General features: G+C 53.0%; 1 pseudogene; it reads left to right on the forward strand.

Annotated features, from left to right (window-relative positions):
* Positions 1-890: 890 nt before the first annotated feature.
* LOC112414404 (antizyme inhibitor 2-like) lies at positions 891-9,240 on the forward strand (annotated as a pseudogene).
* Positions 9,241-12,647: the final 3,407 nt, after the last annotated feature.

The following is a 12,647-nucleotide window of genomic DNA, read 5'->3' on the forward strand; positions in this document are numbered from 1 at the left end:
TCTGGGCTGAGCAGGCAGGGCTGGCCGAGGTTTGGAAGGACAGCCTGGGGTGGTATTTGCCCTGGCCCCTGAGATCTGGGCTGTGCTCTGCTCTTCCCATGGGATTTACCTGAAGCCTAGTCGCCACAGATCCTAGCCGCCTGGGTTGTGGCTGGGGAAGCAGGTCACAGTAGGCAGCAGGTGAGTCTGTGTGTGGTGTGGAGGGCGTGGGTGCAGTCCCAGCTGCGGAAGCAGAGGGCCTCTGGCTGCAGGCCACCCTCACTTCAGTCTCAGGGAAGTGTGGCCAGCAGCAGGTCCAGTGGCTGCTCTAGGGAGCCCAGGTGCCAGGCCCAGCTCTGCCATTGACCATTTGGTGAGCTCGATCAAGTCCCTTCGTCTCTCTGGGCCTCTCATCCCTGTGCGTAGAATGGGAACCTTGGACCTAGATCATCTCCTGGGCCCTGGCTCTGAGCCCTAAAATCTGAAGATCCTGGATTCTGCACTTATCTTTCTGGCCTCAGTTTTCTCATCTGTGAATGGGAACACGTGTGTGGAGGAGCCCGGAAGAGGATGCCAACCCTCTCTTCTGTGTGCACAGCCTATGTATCTGGCTTGGTCCCCCACCAGGTCTCTGAAGCAGGCTGGACCGGGCCAGTGACCCATTTTACAGATGGGAAAATTCACGAGGGCTCTGTGGAGCTCTTGTGGCTGAAGGGGAGGGCTAAGAAATTATGGCCTAAGAACTCTGGCTCCGGGGCCCTCAGGGAGCTGGGAGGAGGGAAGAGGCCCCATCCTCAGTGCAAGCCCTTTCCAGGATGTTGGAACTGCGCCTGGCTAAGGGCTTAGTTGGAGTGTCAGGGATGAGCACCCCCGTCAGGAACCCAAAGGAGAGTCAAGAAAGCCCTGGAAGCATGTGGCCAAAGGATCTCATCAATCTGGAGGCTGGGGAAACTGCCTGGCAGGTCCTGAAGATCAGGGAGCTCTCCCCTTTGGTAGGGAGGGAGGGGGAGGGGAGGAAAGAGGAGAGAGGGGGAGGAGAGGAAAGAGGAAGGAGGGAAGGGGGCGAGCAGGGAGGGAAAAGGGTGTCTCAGTCTCTACTTGGTGGGCAAGAAATAAGACTTTCTGTTTTACAGTCTTATGTCAGTCTCCTAGGTCTTATTCCAAGGCTCTGTTCTGCTGGGGGTGATGGAATATTTCTGTCCCCTTCTAGCTCTCTCCCCACCCCACCACTTGGAGTTTTACCCAGTGCCAAGCTGTCTGGTTGAGGGTTGGAGCTCTGATCTACAAAGATTGTTGCCCTCTTGTCCCCCTATTTTAAGAGTTAGAAGGCCTGGCGTCAAATCCTATCTTTGCCGTGTACTTGCTCTGTGACCTTGAGCCAGTGACCTCCTCTGTCTGAGCCTTTGTTTCCCGACCTCTGAAACGGCAACAGCAATAGTACTTCCTGCATAGAGCTGTTCTGAGGATTAGCTGAGATAACCCACTACCCAGTCTTCTCTTCCTCTTGCCCTGTGCTGGCAGGATCGCCAAGACCCCTTCATGGTGGTTGACCTGGGCATGCTGGCCGGCCGCCATCAGGTCTTCCGCCAGGCCCTGCCTCGGGTCTCACCCTTCTATGTGGTGAAGTGCAACAGCAGCCCCTGGGTGCTGCGTGACCTGGCCACCCTGGGCACCGGCTTCGACTGTGCCAGCCAGGTGAGCCTGGGCCCAAGGCCAATTGTCTCATTCACGGGCCTGATACTTCCTGGGAAAAAAAGGCCAGTTGCCAGGGGTCCTGGAGTGGGGACTGCAGCACCTTGAACAGGGGATGACACTCATAATCCTCAATTGTTTGGGAAGGAATAAATGAATGAACTATGGGTGTGGTCAACCTCCCACTGGTCCGCGTGACTAAGGCAGACAGCCTGAGCCAATGAGTGGAAGCACAAGCTTGAAGCCACAGAACCCGTTCCTGTCCTGGCACAGCCATTTCACCTGAGCCTCAGTTCCTTCCTCTTGAAAATGGCGCCAACTCTACTTTCCTTAGAAGAGTCTAGAAGCTTAAAGAGCACAATTTGTGCTCAGCGCACTACATAGTAGGGGTTCAGTCAAGGGCAACCCCTTTTACTCATGCCCAGGCTTCCTGTCCCCAAAGAGTAAAGGACAGTGAGGCAGCCTCCAACTCTGGCTGTTACCCATGCCAGGTGGAGCTGGAGCAGGGGCTGGGCCTGGGCGTGGCCCCCTCTCGTATCATCTATGCCAACCCCTGCAAGCCTGTCTCGCACATCTAGTACGCTGCCTGCCATGGGGTGCGGTTCCTGACCTTCAACAGTGAGGGGGAGCTAATCAAGGTGGCCCAGCACCACCCTGGGGCCAGGTGAGACCAGTGGAGGAGGGGCGGTGCAAACAGGTGGAGACAGGTAGAGCAAGGGACCTCAAGCCTGGGACCCCAGCAGATGGAGTTGGGCTGCAGGAACCAGATGAAGGTGGTCCCATACGGTGACTGCCACAGACCCAAGCAGCAAAGTACAAGAATTTGGGTCAGTGGCCCGATGCCTTCCCTGGTGCACATTGGTGCTAAATAAACGTTGCCTGTGTCTGCGTAGACACTAGGCAGAGCCTAGCATTAGGCGGTCTGGCATTAGGCGACATCATGGAAAAAGCACGGAGTCGGGGAGACCAGGGCTCACATTTCAGTTTCATTTGTCACATGCTGTGTGATCTTGGGAAAGTTATTTAACATCTCTGATCCTGTAACGTGGAGACCTATGGAAGGTGTATTTATAATTTTATCCTTTTCCTGCTTTTTCTTGCCTGGGCAGAAGTCTGTAAGTAGTGAGTGTGTTCACTCCTTGGGACTCCACGGCTGGACAGTCCAGAGGAACTATGCGGGGGTGGGTGAGAAGCTGGAGGGAGGTTGGATCGGGGGCATCGGGGCTCATGTGCCTAAGAACCCCTGGCATCCTTTGCACCCCTCTCCCAGGCTGGTGCTCCGGTTGTGGACCTAGGACAGTGAGAGCATCTTGCCCTGAGCGCCAAGTTTGGGGCCAGCCTGGAGGTGTGTGAACATATGCTGAAGTCCGCCAGAGACCTGGGGTTGGCGGTGGTTGGAACCAGGTGAGCGCACTGGCTTTCCCTGCCTGGGAGGCAGGAGATCTCCAGCTTATCGGACCCTCCGGTCAGCTGAGGCCCCTCTGGACCTCGTGATGCTCCATCTGTGCTCAGCGAAGAACCTGGATCTCATCTGGGATTAAGGTGGGGCAAAGGAGGCACAGGCCCTGGGTGCAAAAGTTAAGGGGATGTTAAAACACTTATACTGTAGATAACTAACATTTTAATGCAATATTTGAAAAAATAAAAAATAATGCAAAAAAATTCATAATGAGGAAAATATCAAAATTTTAACTGAAGACAGGATTGGCATTTCTGATTTTTCCTTTTGCTTCAGGGTTCAATTACTATTACCAATCTTGTCTTTATTTACATTATTTATTTATTCATTTAATATTTATGTATGTGTGTATGTACGTATTTATTTTGGCTGCACCGGGTCTGTGCTGTGGCATGCGGGATCTTCATTGCAGCACGCAGATCTTTAGCTGCAGCATGTGGGCTTCTTAGTTGCAGTATGCATGCAGGATCTAATTCCCCGACCAGGGATCAAACCCAGACCCCCTGCTTTGGGAGCACCGAGTCTTACCCACTGGACCACCAGGGAAGTCCCTATTTACATTTTTAATGTTTTATTCATTAGTGATGTTTCTGAATCAATGTTGCTCTTTACAACGATCGCATTAAATGTTCTTTATCTTGATTCCTTAGTGTTGTGGCACCCCCTGGACTTTTGCACTGGCCTCACCCTACCCAGCCCTGATTGGTTCCTCAGCCCGCCCTGCCCTCCAGCATGGGGATTCGGGGTTCTGAGCACAGTCCTTCCAAGGTGGAAGAGAAAGGGAGCCCCTGCAATGAGGCACTGGGAGGGGCCTGCTAAGAGAGGTGACCGCCACCCAAACGTGAGTGCCCCAACTCAAGGATGACCATGTGTCAGTGTTTCTGACCCTGTCTGTCTTCCTACTGACCCTTGCTTTTTCACATGTGTTTCTCTACATGTCACTCGACGTGTGTTCAGCTTCCACGAGGGCTCAAGATGCCAGGCACCCCATAGCTTCACGCAGCCCATCACCAACTGCCGGCGTGTGTTTGAGATGGGCTGCGGGGTCAGGCATGACATGGGTCTCCTGGACATCGGAGGGGGCTTCCCTGGAGAGGAGGGCTCTGACTCTAAGTTTGAGGAGGTGAGAGGGGAGGACGAGAGAGAGCCAGGTGTCCCAGCCTGGGTTTAGGGGACAGAGTGTGTGTGTTTGGGGAGCTCGTGGAACTGTGAGTTGTATGCGCGTATATAGCTGGGATTTGTCTGACTATATTTACACAGCCTGTGTGCATATATGGGCACGTGCATATCTGGCTCTGTGTCTTTCTTTAGACATGTTAGTTGCTATCCCCGGTTAAGCTACAGTCAGGTAGAAGTTTGCTATCCCTGAGACCCAGGGAACATTTCATCTTCACTGACTGTGTATTAATTTAAATGGTTCCAGATTCAGACATCTCAGGGTGCTATGTGCCCTTGGACAAGTGACTTCCCCACTCTGGGTCACAGTTTCTACCTGTTTCCTCCCTAGTAAAATGGCACACAGCTCCCACACAGCTGTCATGGGAACGAAGGGAGACGACGCAGGTAAAGCTCCCACAGAGGGACTGGCCACATTAGGCTCTGGGTCTACCCCTGCAGATGGTGGGAGTTATCAACACCGCCCTGGCCCAGGACTTTCCCTAGGGGAGAGGCGTCGAGGTCATGGCAGAGCCCGGCCGCTTCTACGCAGCATCTGTCTGCATGATCCCTGTCAATGTGATTGCCAGGAAGGCTGTGCTGGAGCCCGGTGGGTGGGCAGGGCACCATCCAGGCGTTCCCCGGCCCTCAGGGGACAGGATGGGCAGGGAGTCTGGGCTCCAACCCTGGGCGGCTAATTAGCAGGAAACAAGCTTCAAACTGGGTCTAGGAATGAACCTGTTAGTATCACTATTTTGTTGTTCTGAAATAGACCGGGAGGTGAGAACCAAGACAAAGGGTCTTCATTATTCCTAAGTAGCCAATGGATTTATATTGTGTTTATGGGGGTAAAGTTACAAAACACAGCCCACGAGGTTCACAGACACCATCGTGCTGGTATGCACCTTGAATTCATCCAGCAGGCATTTTCTAACAGGTGCAAATTCTTATACCAAAAATATAGTGAGTAAATACAAATTCTTACCACAAATATAAGAAGGCACTCTCGTTGTTGTCATGGCCTGAAGGTTAAGGGTGACATCTATAGGGTAATGGTAAACCTTTGACGATTGAGGTTAACCACCACAGGGGAGTTTTTTGGTTGTTATTTTTGCAGCAGGAGTGGGGTGGGTTTGCTTTCCTCACAGTGAGCTAACCAGAAACTCCATTTCATGATGAGATGGAGAATAGATGTCTCCCGCTGGCTTAGTGCTTTTATTCTCCGTGGCTGTATGATGATTGACATGTAAATATTTATAACCTGCTTTAGTCTCCCCCCTTATCCTTTTTGACAAATGATTGGCCACAGCTTTGCAATCCCTAAGGCACTTGTGTCAGTCGATTGCCATTTCTTCACAAAATGTCTCATTAAAGATCATTGTGATAGGAAGCATATGATTTCAAGCCACCATTTAACACAAGTCTAAGTATTAGGGGCTTATAGTTATTATTTTTAAAATTTCTATCTTTATTATGGTAAGGGGTAATTTGTGTGTGTGTGTGTGTGTGTGTGTGTGTGTGTGTGTGTGTTTTGGCCGACCCACATGGCATACGGGATCTTAGTTACCAGATCAGGGATTGAACCCGCGCCCCCTGCAGTGGAAGCGCGGAGTCTTAACCACTGATCCGCCAGGGAAGTCCCTAGGGGCCTGTTATTTTTATTTCCACAATAACAAGAGATGCCAATTATTAAGTATCTGTTATGTGTGAAAAACATATTTTCTCTCATTTCTGCTCCACAACCCTGTGAAATAATTTAGGGGCATTCCCGTTTTACAGGTAGAGATAGTGAGGCTCAGAGAGAGGAAGTAACTTGTCTGAGGCAGCACAGCTAGCTAGTGGTGCAGCTGGACCTGGGTCTGTCTGATTCAAACACTGGTGCAATTGGATTTGTACTCCATGCCAAGCAGAGCTGGGCTGTTGACCTTAGGGATGTCTTGACTACCTCTCGTGACCAACTAGTTTAGGGACAACTGGGGCTGTGGCTACAGGAGATGGGATCGGTGACGGCAGCTAAGAAAGCAGGGTCCTCGCAGATGGTGGGAAGTACACCGGGGAGGGGGCAGAAAAAACAATATTCAGAAAGATCTGGGCATATAAATGCCCAAATGTTATGAAATGCTCCAAATGTTAAAAGAGATCAGCACAAAATCCTGAGTTTAGATTCAAGAAAGCAGTGTTCTAAGAACAGATGAAGAGTGGTTGTGAAGAAACCGGCTTGGTAGTAGGTCCTGTCCAAAGAATCTGGGGGTCATAGGTGACCACCAGCTCAATATGCATCAGGAGTATGATGGAGCTGGAGAGAAAGCTGCCACACGCTTACTTCGGTAACATCAATAGAGGCAGAGTGTTTAGATGGAGGGAGGTGACAATTGTGCTGTACCCTGTGCTTGTCAGAGTTGGGCACAGTTTTTGTTCTAATCAGGTTATGTAAGACATGGAAATAACTGTCATGAAGGAGAGGTTATTACTCACAAGTTTCCTCTGGAGAAACCAGAGGCATGGCAGGCCACACAGGGCCACAAGGGGAAGGACCGGAATGGTTCAGCGGGCAGAAGGACAAAGGGGAAAGCCAGGCCAGAGCCTCTACTGTAGTTTTCAAGGATAGGAGTGGGTGAGGCAGGGTGAGCTGGATCTGGCAGGTGTGGGACTGGCTAGTTTGAGCAATTTCAGCGGGTTGTGGGGGTAAGGACTGCCCTAGGGCCGCTAGCCAGAGGTAGTGCCTCAAGTTCTGGGAGCTCCATCTAGGAGGCAGTTTGCGATATGGACGCTGAACTGGTTGGCTTGCACAGGAAAGGCGCTCTTGTAAGGCAGTCGTTTGCTATCTCTAGGAATTAACCAGCCCAGGGAGGAGCAGTCTATCCAAGGTCAGCAAGGCCCCAGATGCCAAAGCATCAAGAACATGTAGTTTATACAGGCACCCCTTTGAGGAAGGAAACTGACAAATTAGCACATCACAGAGGAGCAACCATGATGGAATTAGGTCATGAAGAGGCCTTTTGCCCCGTTTTTTTTGTTTTGTTTTGTTTTGCTTTCTTTTGCAGTACGAGGGCCTCTCACTGTTGTGGCCTCTCCCGTCGCGGAGCACAGACTCCAGTCGCGCAGGCTCAGCGGCCATGGCTCACGGGCCTAGCCGCTCCTCGGCATGTGGGATCTTCCCAGACCGGGGCACGAACCCGTGTCCCCTGCATCGGCAGGCGGACTCTCAACCACTGTGCCACCAGGAAAGCCCTGCCCCCAGTTTTGACTCATGCAGCAGGGGCTCAGGGAACCTGGTCTAAGGTGAGGGCAGAGTACCTGAGACCTGCGACCTGGGGACAAATCTCAGACCTGCCACAGTCTCCTGTGTGACTTCTGACGAGACTCAGTCTTCTCAACTGTAGACCAGGGCTCATTGTACCTACTCAGAGTGGAGTTACAAGTTAAATAGCTTAATACATGTAGAGAGCTTAGAACAATGCCTGGGCTATATCTCATGGTATGTTAGTTAGATTATTCTTATGAGAAGAGGAGGAAAAGGGGCAACACCCTGATGCGGGGAGCAGAGGGGCAGTGGGAGAGCAGAGGACAGGCCTCTACCGTGCATGGGTTCAGAGAAGACTCCTGGAGCAGGGAACAGGGGTTATCCAGCGCTGGTCAGAGGGTCAGGCCTCCCCCAAGGGTGCTGGGCTCGGGTGTCGAGGGTCAGCGGTGAGACCTGGCTGAGCACAGCTCGGTCCTGCCATCTGCCTGCTCTCAGGAGGCTACTGGAAGCTGCTGTTCTATCTCAACAATGGCCACTACGGCACATTCTGCATTTTCCCAGGGAGACTGAACCCAGGATGCCCATTGTGGTGAAAGTAAGGAGAACTTTTTTGTGGCTCTGGAATCTCCCAGACTCTGAGACCCCCTAGTCCAGCCCTCTTTGAGCAGGGCTCCCTGCTGCCAGGGGGAGAGGCGAAAGATCTCAGGTTATCGGTGGCTTGACAGATTGTCACACCTCGTGCATGTACCAGGATGTGTACATGTGTCTATGTGTATTGGCAGGTGCACTTCTGTGTGTGTGCATTTCTCTGCGTGGGCCTGTCGATTTACACCTGTGCAGGAAGGGGGGTGTCCAGGTCCATGGGTCTGTGGAGGGGTGTGTGTGCAGATGTTTGGCTGTTTGTGTTTCCATGTGCATTTCTCTGTGTCGCTATGTTTGTGGTTCCAGAGTCCTTGAATCTTGGAGGTGCAGGAGACTTAGGAAGTAGAGATTCTCAAACTTTGCTTCACATTAGAATCATCCGGGAAACTTTAAAATACCCCTATGCCCAGACCATGCCACAGACCATTGATATCGGAACTTCTCATGGGTTGGGACCCTGACACGATCCTCAGGCGTTTGCAGTGCAGCCAGGTTTGAGTCCCGGTATTTTGAGTGATTATTAAATAAAATCTTCCCACTTTATAAATGGGAACATTGAGGTCCCATCTGTGTCTGCACTTGTGAATTGGTAGGGCAGGAGTATGTCTCTAGAGCATAAGCTCCATGAGGGCAGGGCCAAGAACAGTGCCTGGCACATAGGGACCACTCAGGAATTGGTCAGAGTGGGTGAATGACAGAGTCTTTGCTGGTACCTTCCCTCTGGTGCCCTGGGGGCATGCCCTGCAGGCTGGGGAGTGAAGGGGGGGTGCCTTCCTTCTCTGATCCCCACCCCCCTGCCACCATGTCCCTGCAGGACCTCCGCCCCAAGCTGCCCCTCTTCTCTGGCACCCTCTACAGCCCCAGGTGCAATGCCTTTGACAAGCTCTTGTTGAAGGGGGTGCAGCTGCCCGAGCTGGACGTGGGCGACTGGCTGGTCTTCCCCTCCATGGGCGCCTACATGTCCGCCATGAGCTCCGCCTTCAGTGGCTTCCCTCTCCCCTCCCATCTGCTGCGCCACGGGACCCGAGCTCAGGTGTCTGGGGGGAGGTGGAAAGGGGCTGGGCAGTGAGGGGCTCTCACCAGGATCTGAACTTGGCAAGGGGAGCTGGTGGCTGAGCTCTGGGGTCCCAGGCCCCGGAAATACCCTACTCACCCAACTGGCCACAGCAAAGCCCAAGATGTCTAGCTGACCTTTGACACTGGCCTCTGCCTGTGGGGTTGACCCTGTTACAGCCTCTCCACAGGTAAATCCAAGGTAGCCCACCTGGGCAGTTCTGACAGTCCTGATGCGTAGATGCCTTTTTGGGCAGAATCAGGCAGCCCTGTGTCCCCAGATGACCCTCAGCCCCTTGGTTGAGGTGCCCCCACCCCGCTCGGCTCTGACCATCTGCAGCTGCCCTCCGGGTTCCCTCCTCAGGTGTCCCTTCCCCACCAGCTCCAGGCTCCCTCGCAGCCCCGCCCCAGGATCCCGTCTGGGCCCAACCTAGGGTTTGCCTCCTTAGGTAGCAGAGGGGGCCTTAGAACGCCCCTTTACTGGCACATTCCTTCCACAGGGGCCTGCTGGAGACTGCACTGTAGGCTGAGACGAGGCCAGAATGGAGGGGCTTCGGACACCTCGGTGCGCCCACGTGGGGATGCTTGGGGGCAGGGGTCTGGGGGGAGGAGTAGCGTGGAGGAAACAGAGGTTTGGGTGCCTCTGAAATGATGTGGCAACCTAAGGTTCAAAACTGTCTTCTCCCTAAGTGGGCCTGAAGCCTAGGGTAGCTCTTCCGGGAGGCTGATCCTGCCCTGCCTGTTCCTAACCCGCTAGACCCTGGGGTGGGGCAGGGAGAGGAACCTGCGCTATTACAAGAGTGCCCCCTGGAGGCCATGCCCTGGAATGTGAGACAACCTGCGTTGACCAGCACCTTGCGACGCTTTGGTCCTTCCTTTCCTCCAGTTAGTGACCCCTGCGTTGTTCCAGAAAGGTTTATGTGAACCATAGGCACCCACCCTAGTGGAGAGAGCGGGGGCATTGGAGTCAGACAGGTCTGGAGGGGATCCAGGCTCCACCACATCCTGGCAGTGTGGTCAGAGCCTCAGTCTCCCCATCTGTGAAGTGAGGGTGAGATTAGCATTCCCCTTGCAGGGCTGTTGAGAGGATGAAGCCAGATAATGCAAATCCTCATTCAAGGTCAGTCCATGTTCACCTGCCTCTGGCTGCCCTGATCCTGGCCCTGGCCTGCTCAGAGGCCACCCCTGCCCCCACGGTCTGGCCATCCTCAGGGAGCATGCACACAGCATCTGGCCACACAGCTAATGCGCCATGTGGGTGCCTCAGACCTGACCTTGGCCTTAAGAAACGCCCAGGTTGGGAGGTTGGATGGACAAGGTGTGGATACAGCCAACTCCGAAGCGGGGCAGATGCTACTCCGTGTCCCCTGGGCACACTAAAACTTTAAAAACAACAATATTTGGGGAGTTGTGAGCTCAAAAAGACAATGTATCCTGCAGGGAAGGATGATGACAGAGGTAGGGTTTGGGACACATCGGGATGACCAGTCACCTTGCTGCAGCGAGGGAAGGGGAGAGAGGGCCCCAGAGGCCAGAGTCAGCCACCTCCTGTGTCCTGTGTCCTTTTTTAAGCTTCGCCTGATACGACATTCTCTGATCTCCAGCTTCTGCAAAGGGTTCTCCCCATCCACCAGAATCAGCCTTACCAACCTTGCTGCTGCCTCCCCAGCCCAACCAAGACCAGAGGAGTCTTCCGGCATCCTTGGGCTACAGAGGTTTCCCCTCCAGACATCTGAGGAGAAGGGAAGGGTATCTGCACGTGCCACCCAAAGAATCCAGAGCGTTCATGCAGCCTTTGGATTACGTGTTATCCATTTGTCTCCTCCAAGAGCCTGAAAATTGGGAGTGGAAACGTCTACCCTTACCTCGCCAGAGATATCTGGAAGTACAACTACGAGTGCGCTTTAGGGAAAAAATAAAGTTGTATTCAGATGCAAGAGATGTTGGCGTGTTTTGTGTTTTGCCTTCTGGGTGCTGTACTGTGGATATCCATCCATCCATCCACCCATCTGTCCATCAATCCACCCATCCATCCATCCATCCATCTATCCATCCATCCATCCATCCATCCATCCATAAAATAAAATGCGAGGGCCTAGACTGTGTCTGGCACAGGTGACACGTGATGAACAAGATGGACAAAAATCCAAGTTCATGGAGCTAAACTTCCAGTTGGAAAAAGAGTATAAGCAAACACATAAATCAATGATAAAATGAAGTGGAAGTAATAAGTGCTGTGAAGAAAAATAAAGCAAGCAAGGGGACAGTGAGTGATGGAAGACAGTGCTATTTTAGGTAGAGGGGCCTGGGAGGCCTCTCTGAGGATGTAGCAGGTGAGCAGAGACCTGAAGGGACCGTGTGGTTAGCTGAGTTAGAGAGTTCCAGGCACTGGAAGCAGCAAGGCCAAAGCCAGGGATGGAGAGTGTTTCCCCAAAGGCAAGAAGCAGTGTGTGGGTGAGCAGAGTGAGGGGAGGTGTTGGGAAATGAGGCAGGAGGAGGGTCAGGGGCTGATCTTGTCAAGCCTCAGATAAGTCAGGGATTGGACTTTCTTCTGAGGCGGGGGAAGGCGGGGAAGGGGGAGGGGAGGCCCTGGCAAGTTTGAGCAGGTGAATGCGGTGAGAGGATGAAGAGAGAACTTGAGGGATTCCTGCCCGTCCTGGGAAATGACGGTGGTCACAGTACAGGTGGCGAGAGGTGCCAGGTTCAGCACAGGCTGCAAAGGTCAAGTCGAGAGAATTTTTGAGGGGTCAGATGTGGGGTAAGAGGCAAAGAGAAGAGTCAAGGACAAATCCAGGGCTTTAGGCTGAAGCTGCCGGTACACAAAGGGAGATGCAGGGGAGGAGAAACGGGTTAGGAGGGGTTAAAATGGAGAATTCAGTTTCGGAAAGGTCAGGTTTGAGATGCCTATTCAATCTCCAAATGTAGTCAGATACAAGCATTGGATTTCAGGGCAGAGGTCAGGACGGCAGATATAAACGTGGATGGGGCGTGGTCCACACTGGATGGACTTTACATTCCTGGGGACGCCCAGCCCTGCCAGGAAGTGAGCATACAGGGAGAGGACACAAGGCACGGGAACTGAGAGGAGAAACATTCCAAGAAGGTGGGAGCCCTCGGCTGTGTCAAATACTGCCCAGAGGTGGGTTGAGGTGAGGGCTGAGAACGGCATCGGGAAAACAGAGGTCATTGGTGATTTTAACCAGCGGGTTTCAAAGCCAAGGAAGGTTGGTGGAAGTGGAGTCCAGAGAGGATGGTGGAGAGGGTGGGGCGTGGTCACCTCTTCCGGGGAGTTCGTTGTGCTGTAAGGGGAACAGGAAACGGGAGGGTAGCTGGAAGAGGCGCCCGGTAGAGTCAAGGAGGGGTTTGTTTTAAGATGAGAGATATTATGGCTTGTTTGTAGGCTCACAGGGATGACAGCCAGAG

The sequence above is a fragment of the Neophocaena asiaeorientalis genome, unplaced genomic scaffold (genome assembly GCF_003031525.2).
Source record: "Neophocaena asiaeorientalis asiaeorientalis breed wild unplaced genomic scaffold, Neophocaena_asiaeorientalis_V1.1 scaffold79, whole genome shotgun sequence".
NCBI classification, from domain to species: Eukaryota; Metazoa; Chordata; class Mammalia; order Artiodactyla; family Phocoenidae; genus Neophocaena; species Neophocaena asiaeorientalis.